The 25,041-nt window shown below is 43.4% G+C and overlaps 1 protein-coding gene and 1 non-coding gene across 2 annotated transcripts in view; one reads left to right on the forward strand and one right to left on the reverse strand.

Moving 5' to 3' along the window:
- Nucleotides 1-25,041, forward strand: part of DENND1B (DENN domain containing 1B) — a 269,985-nt gene that overhangs the window by 26,627 nt on the left and 218,317 nt on the right. The gene's annotated exons all lie outside the window — the stretch shown is intronic.
- Nucleotides 6,065-6,137, reverse strand: TRNAR-CCG. Its single transcript has one exon. It is a non-coding gene; the product is annotated as a tRNA-Arg (tRNA).

Consider the following 25,041-nt stretch of genomic DNA (forward strand, 5'->3'; position numbering starts at 1 on the left):
AGTATGTGTATATATTACATATTTAATATATAATGACATTGTGTCCATCAGTGAAACCGTTTGACTCCAGAGCTAAGAGAATGATTTCACAATGACTATGATAAGATGAGGATTAATGAGCGATGAGTGTATTTCTTTGCATTTCAGGCTACAGCCTAGAATACACTTCTGATAGTAATTCTAATTATGGCTTTTGGTAAATATTATAAACAACTTTCATATTCATCTATTTTTAATGAGTTTTTAAAAAGGTATAATGAATAAAATTCAGAATTAGTTGGATGGCATCACCGACTCAATGGACATGAGTTTGAACAAACTCCAGGACATAGTGAAGGACAGGGAAGCCTGGCATGCTGCAGGCCGTGGGGTCCCAAAGAGTCCGACACGACTTAGTGACTTAACAACAGCAACTGATAGTCTGCATATTCATACTATTTTTCTCCTAAATAATAAAGCTAAGCTACATGTCTAACTGCTTTATTCTGATGGCTGGAAAAGCACCTGGGAATAACCAGCCTCTGGCCTTGCAGACTAAGATCACAAAGTGGGTGGACGTGTTGTTCTGACCGTCACAGTTGCCTAGTCAAAATATTCTCCTCCATCCTGTTGGATTCTATTCAGGATCACTCTCGGCCTTCCGATCGAGGAGCTAGTCAGATACTGTTGCGGAAGTGAGGCTGCTTTTTTGTCTCCCATCGCCGTCCGGAGCTGAGGGAGCCTCCTGCTTGCTGGCCTAGGCTGCCATCTGAGCCTGTGGCTGGCGGGTGGGGCGTCTTGTCCAGCCAAGCAGCTGGCAGCCTCCGTTGTTAACTGCAGTCTTTCTCAAACTGGGACCTATAGGTTCTTATGTTTAGGAGACCCTGATCTCCACAATAAGGTCTCAGCCTTAAGCCTGATGTTCTGGATCCTCTGTGACCTGGGCTCAGATGACCGTTTTAGGCTTGACTTTCCACCCCACATGGCTCACCACGCAGACACATCTTAGGTGGCGCTCAGAGACGCTTCCTCTCTGCGGAGTGCATTTCCCTTCCGTGTCTGTGTACAGTCTACCCAGAGTGCTGTCTCCTTCTACTTCAGTGTACAGACTCCGCAGGGGACTGCTTCCAGGACCCATGGCGGGTACCAGAATTCAGGGATGCTCAGGTCCACGGCTGACCCTCTGTATCCCTGGATTCCGCATCCGCAGATATGGAGGACCAGCCGTACATGTATTGAAAATGATGTGGGTGTAAGTGACTGCACGCGTGGACCAGTGCAGTTCACAGCTGAGTTGTTCCGGGCCAGTGCAGTCTCCTTGTATCTCCCCTTAAAGCTCAGCTCGTGGTGATAGTGTCAGTCACCCCTAAATGCACGTTAGCATATCAAACCTGTCATCAGTTATACTTTTGTTTTAATGGCAGTCATTTAGAAAGGTTTTTAAGTAACAGTCTTTTATAGCAGAAAAAAACACAAATGATAAAAATTTTTATTATATAAAGGGGAATACAGAAAAGAGTAAGTCTCTCCCCACCTCAGATCCAGAGTGCCTTCACACCCCTTCCTAGAGAAGAAGTGGGTGGCCGTTTCTCTTACATCTGTTCAGAGAATTTGAGTGCGTTTGCCAGCTAGTGTATGTAGGTGTTTCCTTGCACACACCCTGGTGCATCCCATGCAGGTTGTTCTCTCTGTTTTATTGAGTTTGCAGAGTCTTCTGCTTTGGCACACACGGCTCCAGCTGACTGCTGTGCACAGCAGGCCCCTGGTGACCATATCGTGAGCTGGCTCCACAGGACAGTTTCTCCCGAAGACTTTCTGTGATTAACTAGGATAGCTTTCCCGTCTCTAAGTTAATGTTGTTGTAAGTGATGTGTTCAAATTATTGAAGGCTTTGATTTCACCTTTTTCCTCTCATTTGTTATCACTGCTGTCAGTTCTATAAAGCGGACGTCTTTCAGCTTGCTTTAATGGATAAAGGGTTTCCTGGTGGCTCAGATGGCACAGAGTCTGTCTGCAGTGCAGGAGACCTGGATTCAGTCTCCGGGTCAGGAAGGTCCCCTGAGGAAGGGCATGGCAACCCACTCCAGTATACTTGCCTGGAGAATTCCATGGACAGAGGAGTCTCGTGGGCTGTAGTACATGGGGTCACGAAGAGTCGGCATGACTGACTGATTAACTCTTTCAATTAATGAATGAAAAAATTCTCCTTGCCTCTTTATGTAATTTCTTTTCACCATGATATATATAAAAGCCTTTTCCCCCAACAACAAAGGTCCATCTGGTCAAGGCTATGGTTTTTCCAGTGGTTATGTATGGATGTGAGAGTTGGACTGTAAAGAAAGCTGAGCGCCGAAGAATTGATGCTTTTGAACTGTGGTGTTGGAGAAGACTCTTGAGAGTCCCTTGGACTGCAAGGAGATCCAACCAGTCCATCCTAAAGGAGATCAGTCCTGGGTGTTCATTGGAAGGACTGATGTTGAAGCTGAAACTCCAATACTTTGGCCACCTGATGCGAAGAGCTGACTCATCTGAAAAGACCCTGATGCTGGGAAAGATTGAAGGCGGGAAGAGAAGGGGATGGCAGAGGATGAGATGGTCGGATGGCATCACTGACTTGATGGACATGGGTTTGGGTGGACCCCGGGAGTTGGTGATGGACAGGGTGGCTTGGCCGTGTTGTGATTCATGGGGTCGCAAAGAGTTGGACACGACTGAGCGACTGAACTGAACTCCCTCCTAAAATTACACTTGAAAATATTATCCTTTCATTAATAGTATTGGTTTATTATAAAATGTGGAAAATCTTGTCTCAAAAATCGGTTTGCATCATCTACTGTCTTTGTGACTTTAGGCAGATTATCAATTTTTTATGTCTCTTGCCTCATCAGTAATATGGGCTTAATAAATGAATCCATTTTGTGTTATCACATGAGAAAATGTATGTGGGAAAAATTACAAATGGTAGAATTTTGTAGAAATGTTATAAGAAATTAAAATTAACTTACCACCAAATAGATAAGATTTTTCTCAACATCTATCTAGGACAAGCCCCAAATATTAGTCAGCATATTTTTTTTCATTGTTCCATTGTATGCAGTTATTAATTTTTTGGTCACATTAATGGCTAATACAGCCCTTAATGTTTCTCCCTGTCTTTTTCCCATGTGTTTTGGGAAGTCAGTTGGTACTGTTTTAACTTTTTAGTAATGCCAGTTCTCTTCTGCCTTTGTGAACACAGCATATTATTTTTAGTAAGAGAACCAATGTTAAGTTCCTCAAGTGGGATAAGGGAAAAAAGCACATCTTCTGTGCTGAAAAGTCATAGACTCCGCGGATTACATTTAGATTCCTTGGCGTTCTCTGTGCTCTTCATGTCCCTCCCTGCTTTGCCCTGTTGCCTGTCTTCCTTAGTTAATTCCTTGTCCTCGCCCTACCCCTTCCACCAGGCCTCGTGCCATCTCAGCGCCCCGCTTCCCCCCACGTTGGGCAGCGGAGGCTTTGTTGTAGAGTGCCTCTTCTGTCCCCGTTCCAGCCCCCTTCACACTCCCAGTCATTTCCCTTTCCCAGAACCTGTCTTTAACAACCTGCTAGTTAGTTTCCCAAACATTCCAAGTATTCTGTTAAAACTTTCAATCTCTGTGACATACAGCTGTTTGTTCACGGCTTGTTTGTCCACCCATTTATCCATCTGAACGTATAAAACGTCATTCCTTATGCTAAAAGGAAGGCAGAGATGATACTGGCCCCAGGCGTCAAGGAATTTACAATCTAGTGAGAGAGAATGTACATCAGGTTTATCACATTTGTTGGGTTTTTGGACACCTTCCAGCCCCATCTGTAACTGCTACTCACAGTAGAAGATTGAGCTCTTGAGAAACCAATAATTACAGCTGGGTATGATGAAGTTTTGATTCTGTTTAATTTATTGAAGTGCCTGTGTTAATATCCTCTCTGAATGGGATCGCTTCTGATTTGAAGATTCATTTATTAATAAGGCTATGAGGAAGAGTTGTTCTGAATTAGTCAGTGAGAAGTCCTGGCTCACTGGTCTTTGGTTTGTCTAAGCATTTTTTTTTTTTTTAATTTATTTGTTTTTCAGTTTGGGGGAGCTCGCCAGGCTTTATGAAATTTACCGCATGGACCTTTTCTCCTTGTTTTAATTATTGTGCTGGTGAAGTCCGTGTCAAACAGATAGAGACAGCTATTATTTCCTGATGACTTCCTTTTCCTCTCAGTTCTGGCAGCGTTTCAGCAGGAATCCAGCACTAACCAGGTGGTGCACGGAATGACAACTTATTTAATGGTTGGTATTTTATTTTCAGTGAAGTAGCATCTTGTAGCTAAATAATTTCCAGCTCCCTCGCCCAGTTGTCACGAGAAGCAGGGGGAATTCGGCTCCTTTCCCATGGTCTGTGTTCTAGCCTCAAGTTGCTGCTGACGCAGCTCAGATTCAGGTGTGATGACTCAGCATCACTCTTACTCTTGGGCCATAACTCTGTTCTTCTGCCCTGTGTCTCAGTTCTTATCATTGGATCTAAGTTTGTGTTGGTACTCCAGTTCCTTCCTTGAATAAATGGTAAGCTTTTCAAAGGCGAGAAATAATGTTGCACGTCCTTTTGAATTGCATATGTCTGGCGTGGCGCTCTGTGTTCAGTAGGATTTAAATGAAGGTAGACTGGTCAGCAGTGAGACTGCTTGCTTATAAATGCAGGAGCCGGATACCACATTCATCTTACTCGTTACAAGTATAAAGGATACTTATAGAGATCTCATATTTCAGGTACTTTAGATCTTAACATGTGGATAATGATCAAATTTTCATTCTGTTTGGCCAAGGCATAGCTTAAACTTATTTTGTCTTTTAGGCAGTCTAGTCAACTGTCAGTTTTTTTTTTTAATGGAAATTTTTGTTAGTTTAAGCTCATTTTCTTTTCTCAGTATCTCTCTATATTTATTTATTTACATATTTCTCCTTACTGATTTTCTTCCTATTTAAAAAATTCTGGTTTTTCTCCCTTTTCATCATGTTGGTGTCCTGAACCATTGTGTTTCCTGATTTTCAGTTTTCTGCAACTGCTGACATTCACTAGTGGAAGTATTGTAGAAAGTGTGTCCCACGGGAACTGCTCGTGTAACTTTCTGTCAGTCTCATCCCAGTTTGGCAGTGCTGGGCTCACACTGTAGTCACTAGACTTTAACCCTGAAATTCACTCTTTCCAGTCCACCTTGATCTTATATCAGAAAAGTAGAGTAAATTGAGGAACTTGCCCCAAAGTACATAATCAGTGAATGGTTTCTTTAGACACAATGAACTTTGCCAAAATAGATTGGAAGTTAGAGTAGCCAACTGCTGATACTCAACAAATGTGTTGTCCATATATGTTTGTGACTATTAATGCCCTCCCTTATGTTTTGGGAAAAAAGATCCAGGCCTATGGTAAAAAAAAAAAAAAAATTCAAGTGAAAGGAGAAAATAATATGATGAGACAAAAAGATCACTACATCTCATTACTCACAGGATATCATGATTGAAGTTTTGTTGAATAATCTACTGGGCGTCTCCATATAGTGCATATGTGTGCATTAATATTATGTACTTTTTCATAAACTGGCTCCTCTGTCTATAGCGTCTTGTAATCTGACAGTTTGCATTGTCAGCGTGACAGTTTATCATGAATGTCTTTCTGTGTTTGAAAATAGCAGTCTAATTCACTGGACTTAATAGCTGCCTAGAATTCCATTGTATGGGCCTACTGTGCATACATCTCATTGCGTTTCTTTTGTTATATACTTTGAATAAATGAATTCTTAAAAGTGTCACTGTTTAACTTTTGAAATGTATTGGCAGATTATCATACAGAAAGATACAGCATACTCTTATCACCAGTGCAAGAGAGAGTTTGAGTACAACAGTTCTCAACAGTACTGGGTGTTACTCCCTTTTTTTTTTTTTTCTGTTTTAATGTTTGTTTATTTGGCTGTGCTGGGTCTTAGCTGTGCCTCTTGGAGTCTTTGATCCCAGTCGCAGCATTCAGGACCTTGAGTTGTGGCAAGCGAACTCTTCGTAGCAGCATGTGGGATCTAGTTCCCTGACCAGGGATCGAACCTGGGCCCCGTGCTTCGGGAGCACAGAATCTTAGCCACTGGACCACCAGGGAAGCCCCTATTACTCCTCTTTTTAAAATATTAATATCTTTTATGTGACTGAACATATTTAAAACACAATTATTGTAATATGCAGTCAATATTAAAACTTTCATAAAATAATTCACACTTTCTTTTTCCAATTCCGTCTTTGAAGACCTGCATGTATATTTTTTGAAAAATAGACTACTTTTACGAGCACTTTCAAGTTCATAGCAAAATTGAGTGGAAAACGCAAAGTCACATTTCCCTGCTACGGCCCCTCCTGCCTTCTCTGTTATCCGCATCCCACAGTAGAATGGCTCATTTTCTGTAACTGATGAACTTACTTGGACACATCAGTCGCCCAAAGTCCACAGATTTCATTAGGGGTCACGCTTGGTGGTGTCTGTTGTGTGGGTTTTGGACGACTAGAAATGATGCATACCCTCCTTTATAGTGGCCTAGAGTGCTTCACTGTCCTAAATCTGTCACATTCCTGCCTCCTCCCTCCTGCTCCTTCCTCTTCTTCCATTTTCTTATTTTTGGTTTTTTATTGTTTATTCTTTGCTTTTTTTTTTTAATGAAAATTGAAATCAGGACCAGTGTTTTGCATGTGTTTCTGATATAGGTCAGAGTCATTACAGGTATATTATTGCTAGTGTACAGAGAAAATAAAGCTAATTGAATTACTGATATTATTTCCTTGAATGTTTGACAAGAATTCACCAGTGATGTTGCTTGGTTCTGATTTTTTTTTTAATGTAGGAAAGATTTTAATTCTGATTTCAGTTTCTCTGTCATACAAATGGCTATTCAGATTTCTTGGTTCTTCTTGTGATAGCTTTGGTAATTGCATCGTTGGAGGAATTTTCTTGTTTCATTTGTACAAAGTTGTGTATAAAATTTAGCATTATCTGTTTAATTTCTGTAAGATCTGTAACGATAAGCCCCTGTTTTCACCCAGTGTTTGAGGCTCAAGTGTTGTCCCTTGTTTTTCTTGACCATTTGAGTTCTCAGGGTTTTACCATCTTCATTGATATCTTCAGAGGATGAGTTAGAGTTTTGATCATTTCTCCACTATTTGTTCATTTTCTGTCTCACTGATTTCTTGCTCTTTATTGTTTCCTTCCTCCTTATTTTGGATTTCACTTCTTCCAGCTTCTCTTCCTGCTGCTGCTGCTTCCTGCCTTCCACTCCTGCCTCCTCCCTCCTGCTCCTTCCTCTTCTTCAATTTCTTCTTATTTTTGTTTTTTTATTGTTTATTCTTTGCTTTTTTTTTAAATGAAAATTGAATTTTAGTTGATATGCAATATTATTTGAGTTACAGGTATCATCTAGCTTCTTAATGTAGAAAATTAGAGCATTGATTTATTTTATTTTCTTTTAAAAAATTTTTATTTATTTGGCTGCACCAGGTCTTGGTTGTGCTATGTGGGATCCAGTTGCCCAACCAGGGATTGCACCCTGGCCCCTGCCACTGGGAGAGCAAGTCTTAGCCACTGGACACCAGGGAAGTCCAGAGCACTGATTTTTTTTTTAAACCTTTTTCCTAATATAACCATAAATGTATAAATTTACCTTAAGTATTATTTCAGCTATATCTCACAAGTTTTTATGTTTTCATTATTATGTAGTTGAAAATATTTTCTGATTTCTCTTCTCATCTCTTGGTGCATGAGTTATTTAGAAATGTAGTGCTTAATTTCTAAATACTTGGGATTCTTTCTGATGTGTCATTGTTATTGCCTTTTAAACATTTAGCGCATTTAATAATCATTATTTTTCTCCCAGCTACACTGTAAATTCATTCGGGATGGACTTTAGCCTTCATCATATTGTTAGTGCTCTCTGTATCCCTTCTCAATGATTTAAAAATGAAATTGCAGCCCCATCTTCAGCTAACCCTGAAGCAGCCTTGTTCATTTCTGTTCAGTTTTGTGCCTTAAACGCCTCAAGGCTGCTGTGGGGTCGTCCCTGACCCTTGGACTTGGGAGTCAGCTTTGACTTGCAGGCTGAATTCTGTAACTTAGACTGGACTCCTCTATGCAATGAGGAGCGTCCTGTCCTCCTCACAGGTCTGTGCTGAGGTCAGGTGTGACGCCGGGTGAGGCCCGTCACGGTCCCTGGCGCCTTCGTGCCCTCGGTCACGTCGGGTGAGTTGCCGCTGCGGTGCTGTCTGCAGGCAGTGCTTGGGTGTGGAGGTGGGGGGCACCTGTGCCTATGGGCACAGCTGCACTCGGGGGCTCCGAGGGGGCCCTGCGGCCTGTCCAGGCCCAGACACTGGTGACCACGGTGCACAGCCCGCTGCACAGTGCAGACCCTGCTGCCTGTTTTTTTTTTAATTGATTTTTACTGGAGAACAGTTGCTTTGCAATATTGTGTTAGTATTCTGCTGTACAGCCAAGTGAATCAGCCATGATAGACGCATGTCCCCTTTTTTTGGGTTTCCTTCCCATTTAGGTCACCGCAGAGCACTGAGGAGAGCTCCCTGTGCCCTGCTGCAGGTTCTCATCAGTTACCTGTTTGACACACAGTCTCAGTAGCGTTTATATATCAATAGCAATCTCCTAGTTCTTCCTTCTCCCACCCCCCAGTTCTCCCTTGGTATCCATGTGTTTGTTCTCTATTTTTGCTTTGCAAAGATCACCTGTACCATTTTTTTAGATTTCACATGTATGCATCAGTATAACACGTTTGTTTTTCCCTGACTGACTTCACCCTGTACGACAGTCTCTAGGTCCATGCATGCCTCTGCAAATGGCCCTGTTGCCTTTTAATGTGGTTTAATTGAGGTCAGAGAACCTACTCTGTATATGACCTGTACTCGAAAACGTAGGGTTTGTTTTAGGGCCCATAATGTGTTCTGTCCTGGTGAGTATTCCACACGTGCTAAGTAGAGTATATATTGTGTGGTTGTTGGCAGTATTGCTGTAAATTGCTGATTAGGTAAAGGTGCTGATGCTGTTTTTCAAACCCTTTATCTCTTTATTGATTTGGGGGTCTATTTTTTCAGCTACAGGGAGAGGAGTGTTAACGTCTCAAACTTAATTGAACTTCTTGATTTTCCCCTTTTGGTTTGGGAAGTTTTTGCTTGATGTGTTCTGAAACACTGTCGCGAGATGCATGCATGTTTCTGAGGATATATTCTTTATGAACTAGCCCTTTCAGTGTGTGGGATTTCTTTCTTAGCCTCTGGTAATGCTTTTTGTCTGAAGAGTAGAGCTGCTCTGCCCTTCTCATGATTAGTGTTTGCATGAAATTCTTCTTCCATTATTTTTTCTAAACTATATCTCTATCTGTATTTAAAAGCTATATATGTGGGTTTTACTTTTCTATCCAGTCTAATAATTGCTGCCTTTAATTAGTAATTGTTGTAATTATTGGTATCTTTGGGTTTAAATCTACCGTCTTATTTGTTTTCTAGTTGTACTATCCAGGGCTTCCTTGGTGGATTAGGGTAGGAGGAGGAAATGGCAACCCACTCCAGTATTCTTGCTGGAAAATTCCATGGACAGAAGATCCTGGCGGGTATAGTCTATGGGGGTCACAAAGAGTCAGACACAACTGAGCAACTAACACTTTCACACTTGTACTATCAGGTTTTAAAATTTGTTTCCATTTTTTTCTTCCTATCTTCTTCTATATTAGTAGATTTTAGAAAGTATTTTATACCTTTCTCTTCTATTGGCTTTGTTTTTATTGGTTCTGTAATTGGTTCTTTGTTTATATTGGTTTATAATTTTATTGATTATACAATGATCACAGTCTACCATAAATTAAAATTATAAGAACGTCTGCCAGTAAATTATATTTGTTCCCTCCCTCCCTTGGTGCCTTTGCCTCTACATAGGTTGTTATCCCCACAATAATTAATTATTGTTTGAACTATCTATTACTTATTAAAGAAATTAGAAAATATTAAAAATTGTCTTCTGTATTTACTTACATGTTTGTCATCCCTGACAGCCTTCCTTTCTGTACTTCTGAATTTCTCTCTAGCATCATGTTCTTTTAGCTTGAAAATCTTTATGTAGTATTCATTGTAGGTTAAATCTGCTGGTAAGAAATTCCTTAGCTTTTGTTTATCTTAAAATGTATTCATTAGTTTGAAGGATAATTCATTTGGAAATAGAATCTTAGTTTGATAGAACCTTCTTTCCCATTTTTAAAGAAATTGTTCCATTGTTTTCTGGCTTGCCAAGTTTTTGAAGTGATCCCAACAACTTTTTAATCATTGTTCCTCTATATGATGTATATCTTTCTTCCCTCTCTGGGTGCTTTTACGGTTTTCTCTTTTTATTATGGTTTTCAGAAATTTCACTATCATGTACCTAGATTTGGTTTTCTTTGCGTTTATTCTGCCTGGGACTTTGTTGAACTCCTTGGAGACACACACACATGTGTGTGTGTGTTCACATTCAGAAAACTGTTGACCATTATTTTTTTTCAAATGTTTTTCTGTTCACCGTCTTATGCACTGTTTTTTCCCCCTGGGACTACAGTTCCTGTATGTTAGATGTTTCACCAATCATAGAAGCTGTTGTATATTTCTTAGTATTTTTTCTCTCTGTGCTTTAGTTTTTATTATTTCAACTATTCTGTATTTAGTTTTTCTAAGCTTTTATTCTGTTGTATCCAGTAGCTGTTAAACCTTAGAGTGAATTTTTTTGTTTCAAGTAATATATTTTTGCATTGTAAAGCAATTGTCCTCCAATTAAAAAAGAAAGAAAATCATAAAAATATTACTTTTCAGTTCTAGATTTTCCATATTTGGTTCTTTTTGGTAATATCTATTTTTCCACTTAGATTCTTCCTCTGTTCATTCAGTCTAGCCTTTCCTTTAAATTTTTAGATGTATTTTTAATACATTAATACATACAAAACTAATTTTTATTAGTTTTTCATTGCTTCTATATTAGATTACCACAAACACAGTGACTTGAAGCAGTGCAGATTTATTATCTTACAGTTGTGGAGGTCAGAAATCTGAAATGAGTCTCACTAAGCTAAAGTCAAGGTGTCAGCAGGACTGTGTTTTTTTTCTGGAGGTTCTAGAAGATAATCTGTGTTCTTGCGTTTCTAGAGGCCGCCTGTGTCCCTTGGTTCACGGTCCCCTTTCATCTTCAAAGCTGGCCATGGCCAAAGATGGCCAGTCGTCACCACACTTGCATCACTCTGACACAGACACCTGGGCTTCCCTCTTTCATATTTAAGGATTCTTGTTACGTTGGGACCACCTGGATCATCTCGGATGCTCTTCCTGTGATGCTTCAAGTCACTGTGTTTGTGGTAACCTAATACAGGGGACCGGATGCCATGAGCTTCGTTTTCTGAATGTTGAGCTTTAAGCCGACTTTTTCACTCTCCTCTTTCCCTTTCATCAACAGGCTCTTTAGCTCCTCTTCACTTTCTGCCATAAGGGTGGTGTCATCTGCATATCTGAGGTTATTGATATTTCTCCCAGCAATCTTGATTCCAACTTGTGCTTCTTCCAGCCCAGTGTTTCTCATGATGTACTCTGCATATAAGTTAAATAAGCAGGGTGACAATATATAGCTTTAACTTCTTTTCCTATTTGGAAGCAGTCTGTTGTTCCATGTCCAGTTCTAACTGTTGCTTCCTGACCTGCATACAGATTTCTCAAGAGGCAGGTCAGGAGGTCTGGTATTCCCATCTTTCAGAATTTTCCACAGTTTATTGTGATCCACGCAGTCAAAGGCTTTGGCATAGTCAATAAAGCAGAAATAGATGTTTTTCTGGAACTCTCTTGCTTTTTCCATGATCCAGCAGATGCTGACAATTTGATCTCTGGTTCCTCTGCCTTTTCTTTTCTTTTTTTTTTTTTTTCCTCTGCCTTTTCTAAAACCAGCTTGAACATCTGGAAGTTCATGGTTCATGTATTGCTGAAGCCTGGCTTGGAGAATTTTGAGCATCACTTTACTAACATGTGAAATGAGTGCAATTGTGTGGTAGTTTGAGCATTCTTTGGCAATGCCTTTCTTTGGGATTGGAATGAAAACTGACCTTTTCCAGTCCTGTGGCCACTGCTGAGTTTTCCAGATTTGCTGGCAAATTGAGTGCAGCACTTTCACAGCATCATCTTTCAGGATTTGAAACAGCTCAACTGGAATTCCATCACCTCCACTAGCTTTGTTCGTAGTGATGCTTTCTAAGGCCCACTTGACTTCACATTCCAGGATGTCTGGCTCTAGTGAGTGATTACACAATCGTGATTATCTGGGTCGTGAAGATCTTTTTTGTACAGTTCTTCTGTGTATTCTTGCCACCTCTTCTTAATATCTTCTGCTTCTGTTAGGTCCATACCATTTCTCTCCTTTATTGAGCCCATCTTTGCATGAAATGTTCCCTTGGTATCTCTAATTTTCTTGCAGAGATCTCTAGTCTTTCCCATTCTATTGTTTTCCTCTATTTCTTTGCATTGATCGCTAAGGAAGGCTTTCTTATCTCTCCTTGTTATTTTTTGTAACTCTGCATTCAAATGGGAATATCTTTCCTTTTCTCCTTTGCTTTTGGTTCTCATCTTTGTGAGAGTTGGACTGTGAAGAAAGCTGAGTGCAGAAGAATTGATGCTTTTGAACTGTGGTGCTGGAGAAGACTCTTGCAAGTCCCTTGGACTGCAAGGAGAATCCAATCAGTCTATCCTAAAGGAGACCAGTCTTAGGTGTTCATTGGAAGGACTGATGCTGAGGCTGAAACTCCAATACTTTGGCCACCTCATGCGAAGAGTTGACTCATTGGAAAAGACCCTGATGCTGGGAGGGATTGGGGGCAGGAGGAGAAGGGGATAACAGAGGATGGGATGGTGGATGGCATCACCGACTTGATGCACATGAGTTTGGGTGAACTCCGGAAGTTGGTGATGGACAGGGAGGTCTGGCGTGCTGCAGTTCATGGGGTTGCAAAGAGTCAGACATGACTGAGTGACTGAACTGAACTGAATACACAGGAAGAATCTATGCTTTGACAGGCTCCAGGGATTAGGGCGTAGACATCTTTCAGGGTTGTCTGCCTTCTGTATCACTCTCTTAACATTCCTTTCTGCCAATTCTATGTCTGGTTCACTTGGGGTTTTTTTCTACACACAGCCCCTCCCGACCTGGTTGTAGGTTTATGTGTTATTGCATCTCTGCATGTCCGATTACTTTTCACTGAATGTTGTGGGTGGCCTGTTATTGACAGCTTAACACTTACTACCTTCCTTTAGTAAATGTTGAGTTCTGTTTTTTGTGGGCAGTCAGATTTTTGATGGATCAGCTTGATTTCTTCAGGATTCCTTTTAAGTCTGTGTTTGGGTGGGTCTGAATATTTTGCTCTCCAGGATTATGTCCAGAGTTGTTGAAGTCTTGAGATTTTACCCGGTTTGTGGATGCTGTCAGATGACAGCCCTTTCCTGGCTGAGGAACAGAGGACTCCGCTGTGCCTGGCACATCAGGTGGCAGTCATGCCTGCGTCCGTTTTCCTTGCCTCTCAGTTGACACGGGTGGGGTGGGTGGGCTTACATGGGTGCCCGCAAATGCAGCTGGTCGTGGCCTAGGGGTGGGTCCCTCCTCCAGGGGATCTTGCCAACCCAGGGATCAGATCCGATTAATAAGTCATGTAATCATTAAAAGCAGGTTAAAACTATTAACATGATACTAATGGGATTCAAGCAAACAGCCTTGGAAGACAGAGACTGTCTCCAACCAGAGCAAAGGGAGACAGAGAACCTTCCTCCAGGAGCGGAGGGCAAGCAGGGTGACTGCACAGTACGCACTCTCACTCTCTGGTTCCCTAAGCTCAGGGACCCTCCCCTCGACCAAAACTAGCAGCACTTGAGGGCCTCCATTTGGGCCCACCCATCCCACCCCCGTAATCAGACATTCTGGAAAAGATGGTTTGGCACAGAAGCCTCGTCAGTGGCTCTGCTCTCCAGAAGTGAAGACGGATGAGAACCCCCGTGTGACCCCGCCCACCACCCCCAGAGTCTCCGGGGTTTTCCTGGCGCTCCACGTGGCCTTATCTGGGTTCTGTGAGACATCCGGAATCTCTCTCCATCCGCTCACGGCCGCCTGGCCCGTGTGCACCCTGGAGTTTGGCGAGAGACTTCAGCAGAGCCTTGTGCATATCGGAGTGCCTGGACTTGGTACCCGGTCCCCCTCTGCGGGCCCCCCACTGCGGTACCCCCTCCCCCACAGGCTGCAGTCCCGGCTCACCCCTCCCTCCTCTGCTCAGCTGACTGCCCTTCTCTCCATGCTGCGGTTTCGCAGACGCCTCCAGGTGTGAAGCCAGGGAGCTTTGGTGCTGTTCCCTTCCATTTGTTTTCTTTTTCTCGGGGACTGTAGTCCTGCTTTGTCTGTTGGCCAGCGTCTGAAAGCACTCCTTTCAGATTCTGCGCAGTTTTATCTTGCATCGTTTACGGTGGGCTGGCTAGTCTTTGCCTGTTCCTGCCTCACAGCCAAAAGTGGACGTCTGTATCCCTTTAACGGATTCATCCTTTTATAGTATCAACATTACCATCCGGACTGCGAAACCCTTAACCTCAGAGACTTTTTCTTTTCTGCTTTTTCTTCTGCACACTCTGAAGTAAGTAGGTGCTCAATAGATGGGTCACGTTCTTCATGTCGAAGAACACGCGGAGAGGTGAGACTGAAGTGCACAGTTCGCAGTGCGGGGCAGAAATGCCCTCTCCTGATGTTTTTGTTGGGCAGTGTTGAGAAGGAGAGTGCACTGTGACAGGTTGGTTTACATCTGTTTACCGCTCTGTAAACAGAGGCCTAAAGTTCATAACAGGAAACTTGGTATGAACTGTTGCTGAGTCGTTAGAAAAGGAAATCTCCGGAGAAGTCAGTAAAACTCAAAGTGCTGTGTGTGGGCTTCTTTTTCCTGAGACCTGAAATAGTGCCATTGCATTATGTTTGGTATTTCTCTGTATCATTTAAATTTACATAATAATTTACAGGTCATACAGGAATTCTGCACATACTGTCTCGAGTTAACGTTGGAATTTCTCAGCAGCTCCCTGTGTTGGGTGGCCCAGCAGCTCTCCTCATTTTATGGGTGAGGAAGTTGAAGCTCAGTGAAGTGTGCCCACACGGAAGGTTCCAGAGCTACCGCATGGCGGATGTGGGGCTGTCATGGGGTCTCCATGTGGAGCTCAGAGGTCTTGCTGCACGCTGTGTGTGGGGGTCACCAAGTTAGCTCTATTTTCTGAGTGTGTGCAGTTCATGTTCATTGTATGTGCTGATTTTTATGTGGGATCATGCAACTTAAAATTTAAATTCTCAACCTGGTGGGATTGTGTGGGCTCTAAATGCTTAAAACTGCTCTTACAGGTTTTTGTTAATAGTAAACACTTTATTAAAGGCAAAAAGTATGCTTTTGGGTTATTTCTATCCATTAATTACTTATTTTGCTTTGCCAATATGATAATTGCTACTGCTGCTAAGTCGCTTCAGTTGTGTCCGACTCTGTGCGACCCCATAGACGGCAGCCCACCAGGCTCCCCGTCCCTGGGATTCTTGGCAAGAACACTGGAGTGGGTTGCCATTTCCTTCTCCAGTATGATAATTAGGTTCAAACTATTATGTAAAAACTTAAGAATTGGACTTCCCTGGTCTGTTGACTAAGACTCTGCATTCCCAATACAGGGGGCCTGGGTTGGATCCCTGGTCAGGGAACTAGTTCCCCCATGCTCTGAGACCTGGCACAGCCAAATAAAAATAATAAATAAAAAATTAAAAGAGACCTTAAGAATTGTTTATTGACACATTCTCACATGAGGTTTATTTTACTGTAGATGTCAGTATTCAAATATTAAGAGTCTACTTAAAATCATGTTAGTAGTTTAAAGCTGATTTCATGGTTATTTCCATTATTAGTATCTATAAATGAGGATGAGATCATTGTAATCCCCCTGTATATCCTTATTTGGATAACATATCCTTAGGTGTGTTGGTGATTTGGAGTGCATGCTCTGATTCTATTGGTTACTCAGTCTTAGGATGTTTCAGAAGTACCACCACTTCACTGAGGATTTTTTGGCATGAGATGTTAATTCTCCTCCAGCCAGTGGTGTCTGTACTCAGTTTGAGAGAGGCTGGCTCTGTCAACACATAGGGTAATGATTTACTTGCCTTATCCTTTTTCTCTGTAGCCTTTAGAAATTCCAGAGAAACAGAGCCTCTTTGTCAGGAAGAAAATACGCTCTTTATATGAAAAGCTCTGAATGCTTTTCTTATCAAAATACAGAAGGCTTCTCTCTCTCTCTGGATCCATTGGATCTGCTTATCAGCATAGGAGTCAGCTTTGCTTTCTCCTCCTTCCCTCGGAGTCCCAGGCCCAGTCTGGGGGGCATCGTGACAGCAAGTGAAAGTGACAGGTGTGTACCTGCTTTGCGGAAGTGGTTTATACATGCAGTCTTCAGCTGCCCCTCCGTCCGGTGTCACGCTGGGCTTGGAGTGGAGACCTCATTTCCAGGTCTGCTCACACCAGTAACTAGTCGCATAACCTCGCATAAATTCTTGGCTCAAATTGCTTTCATTGAAGGGAAACTGTAGACTATCCTAAAGCTTCTTGCAGTTTAAACATTCTATTGTTTTCAGTTAATTTGTGCTTTAGTTCTCCAATTAGATTATCAACTCACAAAAGACAAGGATTTTATCTTACTTTTGGTACTTTTCACAACATATAGTACAGTACATTGCATATAGTGATAGAAATTTTTTCATAACTTCAGTTCTCAAACCTCAACTTTTACAAGAAATGGTTTTCCCATAAAAGGATGTCCTGCTGATAGTTCTCTTTTTTTCCCATCCATCTGCCTTTTCAGATCATTCAGATCAAAAACCTTTCTAGGGACCTTCCATGGCCTTATGTAATCTGGTTTGAATCCCCTCTTTTTGTAATTTTTTAAAGATTTTTTTTTTTTTTGATGTGGACTGTTTTTAAGGTCTTTATTGAATTTGTCACTCTATTGCTTCTGGCTCAGATGGTAAAGACTGCCTGTAATGCAGGAGACTCAGGTTGGATCCCTGGGTCAGGAAGATCCCCTGGAGAAGGGACTGGCTACCCACTCCAGTATTTTTGCCTAGAGAGTTCTATGGACAGAGAAGCCTGGCGGGCTCTAGTCCATGGGGTCACAAAGCGTCGGACACAGCTGAGTGGCTCACACTTTCTCTTGCTTCTGTATTATGTTTTCTTTTTCTGACAGTGAGGCATGTGGGATCTTAGCGCCCCGATCAGGGATCGAACACACACCCCCTGCATTGGACAACAAAGTCCTAACCCCTGGACCACTGGGAAAGTCCCCCCTGTTTTGTATTTTTAACCTTATCGTTTCTTTCCTCTTGCTCCCTCAGCTCTAGCCACACTGGCCTCCTTGCTGTACCAGCTGCTCCTTTGCAACCTTTAAGTTTACCCCACCGCTAACGCTCTTCTCCCGGAGAAGGCGATGGCACCCCACTCCAGTGCTCTTGCCTGGAGAATCCCTTGGATGGAGGAGCCTGGTGGGCTGCAGTCCATGGGGTTGCTAAGAGTCAGACACGGCTGAGCGACTTCACTTCCACGCATTGGAGAAGGAAATAGCAACCCACTCTAGTGTTCTTGCCTGGAGAATCCCAGGGACAGAGGAGCCTGTTGGGCTGCTGTCTATGGGGTTGCACAGAGTCGGACACGACTGATGCGACTTAGCAGCAGCAGCAGCAACGCTCTTCTCCAGGACACCTGCATGGCTGATTCCTTTTCCTTCAGCTTTTTGTTCCTTCTCAATGAAACTCACTTTGACTAACTAACTTTATGAAAATTGCTCACTCTTTTCTCTGGCAGTCGTGGTTAAGTTATGCCCCTAGCCCTAGATCAAACACTAGTTCAAGGCTGAGGTGATTGCCTTTGCCGATATGAAATGAAATTCAATAGCACAAAATTCCCCTGGAGTAATGGAATGAAACTGTCAACAGTATCTGCTCACGTCACATGTTCCAGTTTAGAAGCAAAGGTTGGATTCCTTGGAAATTGGTAGGAGTATCTGCAGACTCAGTTATGTTCTTTCTCCTGGGTTGAGCTCATTATAGGGACTGGGAGTGAGGTCTGCTTCCTTGGAACCTCATGGTTCCCCGAGTAGAAATCAGGGGCCTTCGGAAGAAGGTGTTATGGATTCCTTATATTGCATTTGTCCTGTTATTTCCACATGTACATGACAGTTACAAGGAGCTCTTTCAGTCATGAAGTTGGTATTAAATTTGACATGCTGTTTACCTGATAAATGCCATCTTGGAGGGCGCATGTGTATACGTATGTACATACAGATATATGTAGGCATATTTTTCCTTGAGCATCTGATATAAAATGAGATTTGATAGCACAGAACTCCTCAGGGTAGCTGAACTGTGAACACTATGACAGCATATTATACATTCTCGCTTACAAGCAAAACTCTCAGTTCATTTCAGTTAGTCGCTCAGTCATGTCTGATTCTTTGGGACCCCGTGGACTGCAGCACACCAGGCTTCCCTGTCCATCACTGACTCTCAGAGCTTGCTCGGAGCTTGTCCATTGAGTTGGTGATGCCATTCAACCTTCTTATCTGCTGTCGTCCCCTTCTCCTCCTGCCTTCACTCTTTCTCAGCATCAGGGTCTTTTACAGTGAGTCAGTTCTTCGCATCAGGTGGCCAAAGTATTGGAGTTTCAGCTTCAGCATCAGTCCTTCCAATGAACATTCAGGACTGATTTCCTTTAGGATGGACTGGTTGGATCTCCTTGCAGTCCAAGGGACTCTCAAGAGTCATCTGCAATGCCACAGTTCAAAAGCATCAATTCTTTGGCACTCAGCCTTCTTTATAGTCCAACTCTCACGTCCATATATGACTGGAAAAACCATAGCTTTGACTAGACTTACCTTTGTTGGCAAAATAATGTCTCTGCTTTTAAATATGCTGTCTAGGTTGGTCATAGCTTTTCTTCCAAGGAGCAAGTGTCTTAATTTCATGGCTGCAGTCACCATCTGCAGTGATTTTGGAGCCCAGGAAAATACAGTCTCTGTTTCCCTTGTTTCCCCATCTATTTGCCACGAAGAGATGGGACCAGATGCCATGATCTTAGTTTTCTGAATGCTGAGTTTTAAGGCAACTTTTTCACTCTCCTCTTTCACTTTCATCAAGAGGCTCTTTAGTTCCTCTTCACTTTCTGCCATAGGGTGGTGTCGTCTGCATATCTGAGGTTATTGATATTTCTCCCAGCAGTCTTGATTCCTGCTTGTACTTCATCCAGCCCGGCATTTTGCATGATGTATTCTGCATATAAGTTAAATAAGCAGAGTGGCAATATACAGCCTTGATGTACTCCTTTCCCAGTTTGGAACCAGTTTGTTCTTCCATGTCCAGTTCTAACTGTTGCTTCTTGACCTACATACAGATTTCTCAAGAGCCAGGTCGGTGGTCTGGTATTCCCATCTCTTGAAGAGTTTTCTAGTTTGTTGTGATCCACACAAAGACTTTGGCATAGTCAATAAAGCAGAAGTAGATGTTTTTCTGGAATTGTCTTGCTTTCTCTATGATCCAATGGATGTCAGCAATTTGATCTCTGATTCCTCTGCCTTTTCTAAATCCAGTTTGAACATCTGGAAGTTCATGGTTCACATACTGTTGAAGCCTGGCTTGGAGAATTTTGAGCATTACTTTGCTAGCATGTGAGATGAGTGCAATTGTGCGGTAGTTTGAACATTCTTTGGTATTTCCTTTTTTGGGGGGATTGGAATGAAAACTGAAATGAAAATTGGTATGAAAACAGAGCAAATGTCTGGTTTCTTAGAAATCTGTGGAAGTGTTTTGGAGGCTCAGTTTTCTTCTATTAGACTGAATTCATATGCTTATTTTCCATCTGTTTATCTTTTTGGGTGAAGGGTCTATTCACATATTTTCTTTATAGTTTTAAAAATTGAATGTTTGTTTTTTTTTATTGCTGAGTTTTTAAGGAATACACACATGCATACACACACAGATGATACGACTTCTTTGTTGGATTTGCAAGATTTTTCTCCTAGTCTGTGTCTTGTCTTTTCATTTTTTTAATTGAACAGTGTCTCCCGGAAAAGAGCTCTCAGTTGTCATAAGCACAGTTTATCAGTTTTCATTTTCAGTTCAGTATATATCTAGTTTGCCTTTTGATTTCTCCTTTGACTCATGTGTTACTTGGAAGTGTAATAGTCGGTTCTAATTAATTGGGGGTTTTCCAACCATCTTTCTGTTCCATTTTGGTAACGTGATGCCGGAGAATACATGCTGTATATGACTTGAACCCTATTAGAGCTGTTGAGACTTGCAGTATGACCCAGCATCTGGTCTTTCCTCCTAAGTGTCCTGTATGCATTCGGGTGTTTGTTTTAGGACCCAGTTAAATTATCCGACAACAGTTGGACTGTTGGAGGCTCGCTTTGAAGCTTTATCAGAGGAGGCCTTCAGACTGGTGCTGCTTTCAGAGCGGCGCTCCCCTCTGGGGACCAGACCTCACACCCTGTTCATGGTGAGGTGTTTCTTCCCCACTCAGGACGGTGTGGACATCAGCTACTCCTGGCCCCGCGAGTCTTCTGTCTGCTGCCTGTGGCTGGTCCTTCCCCCGGGCATGGGGGGTGTGTGTGTGCGTGCATGTTCACACCTGCTGATCACAGTCCTAGAGGACGGCGGGCACGATGGGGCGCTGGTGGTGGTGAGCCGCCTGCGGTCTCCAGAGCCCATTCCCAGGCACTTTCTCTCCCCCCTGCTTTTCTCTGGGGATATGCGCCGCCCCGGCCTCCAGCCTTCCGGGCCCACCTCCTCGTCCCAGGAAGACCTGTGGGTTCTGCCTGCGTGTGGCCCAGGCCGGAAGCTCTGCAGACAGTGCGCGGCGGCCGTCTCGGGGTCTGCCTTGTGTGCTCCTCCGTCGGGGACCACTGTCCTGTCCCGACCCGTGTCTGAAATGTTTGTTGGGTAGGGGCTCAGTCCAGTCCTCATTGCATTCTCTCGGAGGAAGCAGATGTCCTGTTGACAGGTTGTGGAAGTGCCGCCATACCCCTGGTTAAAGGAGAAGAGACGTAACTAGATACCGGGGGGTAAACGGTCTCTGGACGTACGGTTCTGTGATGGTCCTGAGAAGGTGGTCTGCCCAAGCCGTGGGTGTGCTTCAGCACCTCCCACTCTGTATTTCTCACTTCTCAGTCCGAATTCTCCTGGGAGAGAGACCGGCCCACTGCCGGGCCTGTGTTTGGCTCATTCAGCTCTGGCCTGGGGTCAGACTTAGCAGGTGTGGAGGCGGCTTCCTGGGCCACAGGAACCAGGGAGTTGTGTGGTCACCTCCTTTGCGGGTTTAATGTTGCTGCTTTTGGTTTTGAAAGGGAAAGATTTATAAGTCCGAAGGAGAGAAACAGCACCTCAAACTCAAAACTCAGCATGGCTTCAAAATCCTTTATCATGAAAGCTCCTTCTCCAGTTGTGATGATATGAGATTCTCCTCGTTGTCCTAAACCAGCAGTCCTCAACCTTTCTGGCACCAGGAACTGGTTTTGCCGAAGACAGTTATTCCCCAGAAGGCAGGGTGGTGGTTTCAGGGTGGTTCAAGTCTGTTACATTTACTGTGCACTTTATTTTTGTTACATCAGCCCTGCCTCAGGTCGTTAGTCATTAGATCCTGGAGGCTGGGGACTCCTGTCCTCAACAGTGGGCACTCGTGCTTGCTTACCCATGCTGGGTTAGAGAAAAAGAGGAAACGTAATAAACAGGCATCAGAGGAATTAAGAGCAGTTGAAGGGGAGCGTGCGTAGAGAACGTACATCACTGGGAACCAGGGAGGTCTGGAGGGCCTCCTGGAGGGGGGTGGGCTGGGTCAGGTACTCCAGGCATGTGACTGGCATCACTGCGCCCCCGCTGACGCTGGCTCAGCACTGCGCTGGGGGTTTTGCCACGAGAAAAGTAATGCCTTATTTATTTCCTTAAAGGCTAGGTGATTGTAAACACAGCTCTGCCTAGACTAAAAGGAGATATGTGAATGATGCAATGAAGCCAAGCCTTTTTTTTTTTTTAAGCTGAATACTACTTATTCTGAAGTTTACCAAGTTTTACATACTTGGAATCTAGAGGTTTTTGACTTTCAATAAATTAGATTCTTGTTATCTTGTGAATGTCTTTCTTGTCTAGCTAAGGAAAGGCCTGGAAACTGATCAGGATGATGGGCTGTGCCTTATTGAAATGATTGAGTGGAGTTTCCCCTAATCCTTGGTAGTGGACAGAGGCACACGAGTCTCACAGGAGAAGGCACACGTGCGTGTCTTGTTCCCAGGGCCTCTGGAGCTCTGTCGTGCTTCCCCGTGGAGTGTTCCTGGGTGGGTGTCTACTGCTGCTTAAGAGGAACAGCTGCACAGCGTCTGTCAGTATGTTTGGAGCTGCCAGTGGTTGCTTGATCGATAAATCGGGTTCCTGGGGTACGTTTTGGATCGTTTTTGTGGGAGAAAAGAGACAGAAGTGGGATGTGCGTTTTTGAGTTTCCCAGGTGGCTGCTGTGCATCTGAAGGTTTGAGGGCACTGTCTAGAGGAGGAGGGCTGTGGTGGCTCATGGGCCCGTGGCCTGGGCTGCGGGTGTAGGAGTGCGCTGCTGACCGCCAGCTGCCGGGGCTGGGTGTGCTGCCCCGGGGCCCTGTGTATGCAGCAGGAACACAGGAGCAGGGCCTGGGCGGGCTGAGAGTGGCGATGGAACCATGGACAGGGAATGGGGTTTGGGTTCATAGCAGGCCTTTGACCCTGCAATCAGGCAGTCAGGGGATCGTTAAGAGGGGTGGCAGTGATTTTCAATGTGTTGCATAAATGCTGGTATTGAGAAATCTTGTTTGTTAAATAAGTCTCAAAGAGGCATTCAGAAAAATAGAGGCTTGGGTGTGTACCCAGCAGTGAACAAAAAAGAGGAAGCCGTTTTCAGGCTGAGGATAACAGCAGACACAAGGAAGGCAGCGAGAAGCAAAGTGCTGAGCGCAGGAGAGCTGAAGCTGGTCGGGAGCCGGTCCACAAAGTGGCTGAGGGTGGGGGGGGGTATGTGTCCGATGTATCTCTCACCATCTCAGGGGCATCTCTATGACAGATGGATTTCATCCCTTCAACTAAACGTATAAGAATCAGGCAAACCATTTAATCTGTTTATTAGGTAGTATCTTTGGTTCCTTGTAGGGCTTCCCTGATAACCCCGGTTCAATTCCTGGGTTGGGAAGACCCTCTGGAGAAGGGATAGACTGCCCACTCCAGCCTTCTTGGGCTTCCCTCCTGGCTCAGCTGGTAAATAATCCACTTGCAATGCAGGAGACTTCGGTTTGATCCCTGTGTTGGGAAGATCCCCTGGAGAAGGGAAAGGCTACCCACTCCAGTATTCTGGCCTGGAGAATTCCATGGATGGTATAGTCCAAGGGATCGCAAAGAGTCGAATATGACTGAGTGACTTTCACTTTTTCACTTGACTCCTTGTAACTTAGTGTCTTTACTCTGCACATTGGATCGAAGTTCTCATCGGTTGTTGCTGAGCTCTGGCAAGAGGGTTGTTTAAAAGTTATTCCAACCTGTCTTTTCTAATCATATGTCTTAAAATGAGTAAGAGTCTAGATACCTACTGAAAATGGAATGTCAAAAGTGAGCAGAAGTCCAGATGACTCTCTCAGAAAAGGAAATGTGTTCACGAACCCATGAGAAACAGCCTCAGAGTTGGGATTTTTTTTTTTTTTTTTCTGCAGAGCGGGTGGAGATAATGCTCAGCCTGGATATTTTTAAATTTCAGTTTCATCTTCCTGCCAAAATCCAAAGTAGTTTATAAAACTTCTTATGGAGCTGACTAGCCTTCTGCAGCGAGAGTCTTGAAGCAGGTATATTATGCAGAGAGATGGCGATACAGTGCTCGGTCATGTCTGACCCTTTGTGACCCCATAGACTGTAGTCCATCAGGCTCCTCTGTCCATGGGATTCTCCAGGCAAGAGTACTGGAGGGAGTTGCATGCCCTTCTCCGGGGGGTCTTCCCGACCCCGGGATGGAACCCCTATCTCTTGTGTCACCGCATTGTACCTGCTGAGTGTATATGTAGAGGACGTAGTAAAACGGAGCCACTCTTCCTCCGGCGTTTGGATGGACGTACTTGATACTGTCATCAGAGAGGAAAAAATCAGAACCCAGACCGACAGAAACAATTTAATTTGAATTTTGAACTCTGAGCAAGTACAGAAAAGAAAGAATAATTTTCCTTATTATGTCAGCTTTGGGATAAAGAAGAGATTTGTCTATTTGGAATCTACATGGCTTTTGATGCTGTTCAAAAAAGAGCTGTTGTACCTATTTGATTTTGCCCATCTTATTTCCTGTTAAAGAACTTTCCTTTTCTTATGGAGACCAGTTCATATGTTCATCCATTCATTCAGCAAACATTAATTGATGCCTGCTTTGTTCTAAACACAGTCCCAGATACTGGAGATAAGCGTTTTTGAATCAAAGTTATCCTAGATGCCAGATTAATTTTTTGTGTGTTATTTTTTTTCTGGTCGTTGTTTCCTCCTGTGAGTTCTAACATGATCCATAACATTGTTCTCCATATCAGTTATTCCTCTTTTCAAAAATGTCGATTTTTTGTTACTGCTCTATTTTAAAGAATAAAAGCCAATTTTTTAAAATCACTTTTTAAAAAACATCAATAAAGACCTCAAAGTGTAGAGGCTTAAGTAATAAGTTCAGAAGCAGGTGGTCTGGCTGGAGGATGCTCTTCTGTGATGCCGTGCCCGGATTCGTGTGCTTCTGTTTCCTGGGCTGCTGTTCTCATCTGCAGAGTCAAAGCTGGGTCACCACTGTGTCCAGGTTCAAGCCCACAGGATGGGCAGGAGGAAGAGTTCAGGCCAGGCGGTTCCTGCGTGGCAAGGCGGGGGGAGGTTTGCTACATCCCTTTCCCGGGTA

Source organism: Oryx dammah, unplaced genomic scaffold, assembly GCF_014754425.2.
Source record: "Oryx dammah isolate SB20612 unplaced genomic scaffold, SCBI_Odam_1.1 HiC_scaffold_21, whole genome shotgun sequence".
In the NCBI taxonomy this organism is placed as follows: Eukaryota; Metazoa; Chordata; class Mammalia; order Artiodactyla; family Bovidae; genus Oryx; species Oryx dammah.